The sequence below is a fragment of the Rhamphochromis sp. 'chilingali' genome (genome assembly GCF_963969265.1).
Source record: "Rhamphochromis sp. 'chilingali' genome assembly, chromosome: 20".
Lineage (NCBI taxonomy): Eukaryota > Metazoa > Chordata > Actinopteri > Cichliformes > Cichlidae > Rhamphochromis > Rhamphochromis sp. 'chilingali'.
The window spans coordinates 16,719,979-16,726,026 of record NC_137947.1 but is presented as its reverse complement, the minus strand read 5'-3'; positions in this window follow the sequence as shown (position 1 = coordinate 16,726,026).

The following is a 6,048-nucleotide window of genomic DNA, read 5'->3' as shown; positions in this document are numbered from 1 at the left end:
GGACTCACCAGCCTGCCTCCGCCGCTGCTGGGACCTACAGGTGGACCTCCCACCGATTGTTCGCAGGTGTGTGCGTGTGTTTTGCTTGCCAAACAGAGTTTACCAAAATAATACGTCAGAGTGCTCCCATGATTTATGCAGGAGGAAGATTTACCTGCAGTCCTACAACGAGAAAGAAGCTCAGGGTCTCAGAGGCACCCCTGCAAAAACCCTGCGTGGGCTATTTTACATTGTACCTTTGCGTTTTTTTCTATCCTCACCTTTCCATTTGACTTTCTGGTTTTTCATTGTTAAAGTTGGTGATTCCTAAACAACCAAGATTTTTTTTTTTAAATGTATCTTTAAAACAAGCACAAAGCCTCCCCGGAAAGCCCGAGTCGTCTCCTGCTCACAAACTTGCAAACAATTTGAACGCGTTTTGATAAATCCCGTGTGATTTCTTACTTATTGGTATTACATTACTTTAATTTCATCTTCACTGCAAGTTGGTGACACAGACAGCTCTGACGCTGATCCCAGAGCACACTGGCAGACAATCTGTGGCTCTCACTGAAAGCGGAGTTTCACAACAATGACTCCGATTAAAATGCGTGAGCCTCCGCTGCAGGGTACATTTGCCACTGAAATGAGAACCATCCCCTCCCGTGCTCTAAAAAAAAGGGACCCCATTAGGCTCAACTTTTACTGAAGCTCTAAGACAGAGAGCCACCTCATATATCACAGTCTCAAAAGGCTTGTAGTTTAGTTTTCAGGAGCATTCAGGCCCCTGAAAGGCCGGGGGCCACTCTGCCTCAGTGTGGTATTAGAGCTCATGCAGGAACAGGATATTACACTTCCTCTGTACATGAAAAGAATACATCGCCTCAGCCAGCACAGGATGAATTATATGCAGTCTGTCAGTGAAACCGAGTTGAGTGAAGTCGGAGGCTAGAAGAGCAAATGAGCAAAGATTATGTGTGGGATTAAAGATTTATGTCGTTCAGTAAGAAACTAATAGAGCAGATGGAAATCAAGCTTAATAATCGTTTGAACATTTGTAGTTTGGATCTGGTTCTGCTGTCATTACATGCAGCAAAGGTGTGCTCAAACACACTGTCGCCTCACAGTTGGAAGGTTCATGGTTTAAATCCCCTGGTCCTGTGTGGAGTTTGCATGTGTTCCCTGTGCTTGCACTGGTTTCCTCCAGCTTCCTCCCACAGTCCAAACGCATGGGTGTATGTGGCTTGTTGTCTAAAGCACTTTGACGAGTTAATAAGACTAGAATGGCACCATGTAAACCAGTCCATTTCCAACTTCTAAATTCTAGTAGAAACCCTTACTATGCAAAATGTGTGAGGCTGATTGTTGTGGAAAAATATGAAAAACATGTACATTTAATGCCATAAAAACGTTAAATCTTTGGTTTAGATATTCCACTCATTAGACTGTATATAAAAGATAGTCACCTCACCCATTTTGAAAGCTTGAATTTCTGATTTTAGCCCTCACCATCTGAGGTTTTCTGAGCCACGTGTAACTGCGTTTAGACAAAAAGATGCAGCGCTAAAGAATTTACTGGCATTAGTTTGGTTTGTAAGATGCATCCCACAGGTACAGATGTCTGCTAAACACAACCACACAAAGACAGCTGAGTATTCAATGACTCAAATTAGCTGAGATGATGCCTAGATGTCAGTTACAGGCCTGAGTTTTAAAGCAGCAGTATAACTTTAAGCCTTAATGCAATTTGGAAGGTTGTCAACATCTTTATTTCAGACAAACATGAAAGTCTGTGAGGATTGAGTGATGTTGAAAACCACAGAGAGAAACGTTAACATTATTTTAAGGCTATGTAAAGAAACTAGACTCCCACCACACATTCAGTCTGGTTAGATTAGAGCATATACTGTGCTTCTGGAAGAGGGAAAAAGTAATTTTGCTGATTGAAGGTGTGATCAGGGATTTTGAAACCTAGTATTCTTTGGTAATGTATTAAAAAAAACTATGATGCTTTATAAAGCAAATTGAACTGAATAAAAAGGTTTAACATGGCAGGAAGCGAGCTTGGCTATTCAGCTTTTTATGTGTTTTTTCAGTCTTTGTGTTGAGCATTCAGCTGGTGGCTAAAGATAGGGCTTATCAAACTTCTCATCTAACTTTTAAGAAGTCTAAACTGAATTTGTAACTCAAGAAATGCTGTTTCCTCCTTTAACTGATCAGTTTTTTCTACAGCTTTTGCACACTTCTTATAAATTGTGCATTTCTTTTACTAAAAATACTGTGACAATCCCTGCCTTACAACACAATGCTTTTGTCATGTCCTGGAAGTCTGCAGAAATGCTATCATTGTTTGATAACATTGACTTCCTGCAGATAAAAACTTTGGCCCATACTTTGTTTAAAATCTGTGCACTGACAATAAGAAGCGACCCGCTGTCCGGACCTACATTCAAAATCTCTTTCTTCTAAATGTTTAGTCTGCTGGCCGGACTGATTATTGTGAAGCAAAGTTGCCATAATGACGTGAAATTCTGCACTCCAGCCTCTTGATTTTTAATTAGCATACATATGTCTCCCTCCTGCTGTGCACTGAAGCAATTTTAAAGTAGTATCAGGTGTCTCTGAGGGGCCAGCGACCTTGACGTGATCACAGTGTATATTTTTGAATATGATAATTTCAGATCCTGAACCCAAAGTTTGTGTGTGTACATACAAACTAAAACATCTGGTCCCGCTAAAGGAGTTTGGCTCTCAAACCATTTTCTGAGTAAAACAGCCCCAGAACGCTTTCTCTGAACCCCTGTGCCAGGAATAAATATGACCCAAAACATCAGCGGAGCTCCTGCACATGTGCCAATACGCGTATACCATCTGCATCGGGAGAGGCTCCGGTTTCATAAGGCGTCCGTGTGTTTTAGAGGGTGTGTCCTCTCTTTGTTAGGTTAGGATGACAGTGAGGCATTTGGTCATTACAGCCAAAACAGAATGGGTCAGTTCTGCATCACGTGCTGGAGGTCAAAGTTCATTCAAGGGTCAGGCGGAGACCATTTGCTTAGTGACCTGTGTGGCACTTTCGAGATCAGATAGACTGTGTTAAATTAAAAGTTGCTGGTAAATCCCAGCCAACCTCCTCAGTGCTCATGCTCAGACATGAGAGCGGCATCAGTCTGCTTATAAAATTCCAGCATGAAAGCAAAACGCATTTTCCAAATTGTCAAACTGCTCTTCAAAGAGCATCGAGGTGAAACTCGGCCGAGGACGTTTGTTAATATTTTCTTGGATCACAAATGTACTTTCTTCATCAGTCCTGCTTGTTGAGATCTTTTATTTTAAAAAGCACCTCTTTTAATCTTTATGCCTGAACGAACATGTCCCGGCATCAGTTGTGGTACTCTGTTATTACAATTTCATTATTTCAGCACTCTGCCATCACAGCGGAGATCAAAGGGGGGCCAGGCTGGTTTGTGTTCAGTCTCTACAGTGTGTATAGACATTTAAGACAGTAATGTAGGCCTGTGCACGCTCGAGAGCTTGGGAGCACAAATCAATGCACATCTTAAGTGAAACCTGCAAGACAGACTTCCTTCGTGGAGTTAGTAGTCAGCCAGACATACATAATAATAGTGGTTTTGCCATAAAACATGATTACTTAAGTCGGGACTATAATTGAGTCATGTTGTTTTAATAAGTCTAGGACAGAGAGCGAATCCAGCAAAGCACTTAGTCTGCAGGGGAGGACTGCTCTCATAGTCCTCTTAGAAGATATTTTGACTTTAAAAGACACATTTAAAGCTACTCTGACTGCTGTGTAAAGTGTTAGAAGGTGGTGAGTGATGACTTACACACATTCACACACACTCACACACACAAAGACCCCGCGGACATGCTGAAGATCACAACCATGTGAGAGACGTCTATAGCTGCACTTTGAGGTTGTGCGAGAGAAAGGGAGGCTCGGGTTGGTTTAGTCTCGTGTTTCTCGCCTGGTTTCTGCAGTGCATCCGTGTACACGCAGGTGCAACGGACTCTCATCAAACAGTGACCTTCGTAAAGCCGTAACAGTCTCCTTGAGTTCCCGTGTGAAAGATTTCTAACAGATTCGAGCGATGCTAAACAGACGATGTAACGATAAAGCAACGAGGTAAACAACGCTTCCACAAGTTTTAAGAATCATTGTTCTGATATTATTGTGGCGTAAACAACAATCCATGCAACAGGAAACCAACAAACCGACAATGCAATTTTATGTAATGAAAGAAATTCCGAAACATCAACTGGTTTTAGCTGCAGGGAGCCAGGATTTGAAATATTTCTGTTTTGGTTTTTGTTGTTTTGCAGTAATAATATTTGTTGCAAGGTTCACTTAAAATTATATAACCTCTTTGCGGTTTTTTGAAAGGTTATGACAATGAATGAGTGTTTCTATACAGAGTTTATCTGTTGAATGTATTAAATGTTCAGTATTAGTACATTTTTATAGGACTTAGTGGAATGTGGTTGTCTAGAAGATTATGGCGACTACCGATGGCTTCACTTTGTGTCCTTAAACCGTTTCTTGATAGTCTAGTTTCAAACTGTAGCAAATAAATACACACCCCAGCCAATTTATTAGGTATGTTCAACTGAATGTTAAGACAAATATGTGACATTGAACGCAACAATGTAAGGCCACGGCTGGTCTGAGTATATAGGATAACTGTTGGTCTCACACAACCTCTGGGTTTACAGAGAGTGGTTGGGAAAAGAGAGAGTATGAGCGGCACTTCTCTGGGCAATAAAGCTTTATTAATAACAGAGGCCAGAGGAGAATGGCCAGACTGCTTCGAACTAATAGGAAGGCAACAAATAACCGTTCCTAATGCCACTGCTGTGGCACTGCTGTCACCTGAGAACAGGAAACCTCGCATGGGCACGCCATGATTGGACAACAGAAGACAGCTGTCACCAGATCCCAGTCCAGTAGAACGCCTTTGGGATGTGGAGGAACGGGAGATTCTCATCATGGACGTGGAGCCAAGAAATCTGCAGAAACCGTGTGATGACATTGTGTCAATATGGACATAAATCTGTGAGAAATGTTTCCAGCACCTTTTTAAATCTGTGCCAGTAATGTACTAATACTGTACGTATCTCATGAAACAGATGTGCATATTTAGTTTCATGAAACAGGAAAGTGAAAACATGTGAAATGTGAAAATGTTTTCTAATTAATAAGAAAAAAATCATAAGCAGACGTGATCACTGGGTGAGAATTAGAGGAGGTTGTTTTTTAAGTAAAGCAGTTTTTCCATTCACACCTCAGAAAGTGGTGAGATTTTGTTACTGTTTCCAGGTCACTGTTTTCATTGATGCAGTTTTCTGATTGCATCCTAAATCAGACCCCATCAGACTCCAACGACATCAATGCTTATTTTGCTCTGTGATGTGTCACCTGTCACCAAATTAACATCCAGGCAGCCACAAACTATATTAAACCGGGACCTAATTGACCGAAGCTTTGAAACGAAGAAGCAGAGCCTGAAAGGCTCCGTGGCAATCACATGACATCAAAGAGCTGTGCGGCACATGAGCTTCATTAGAGGAAGAAAATACCTACTCTCACTTAGCCAGTTAAAGACACATGAAGAAACATGTGCTCTTGTTATAACACAGTACATGCAGGAACACACGAAGGACTCTGCTGTTAGGAAGAGCAGGCGTGCATTGTTCCCAGCGACCCCTGCTTCAAGGTGATGAGAAATATGCAGGAAATGCCTCATGGTAATTTCCTGTCCAGTTTGAGAAAGGAAGGAGAGCTGGAGGATGCACAAGGCCGAGCGGAGGTCCTTTAAAGACAGCTGCTGTCACCTCTTTGCAGCATTAAGCTTCTTGCTTCAATTTATTTCACATCAAATTGCATTTAAATCTCATTTTCACTTCTCTCAACTATTTTCTGACATAAGAAGTCCTTTATTAATTTATTAGATGCAATTATTCAAGTAAAAATTAGTTCCAGTCATAATTATGATTGATTACATTGATTCAACATGCTGCTTGTATGTGAAACATGTAGATCGCACTCTCAGCTGT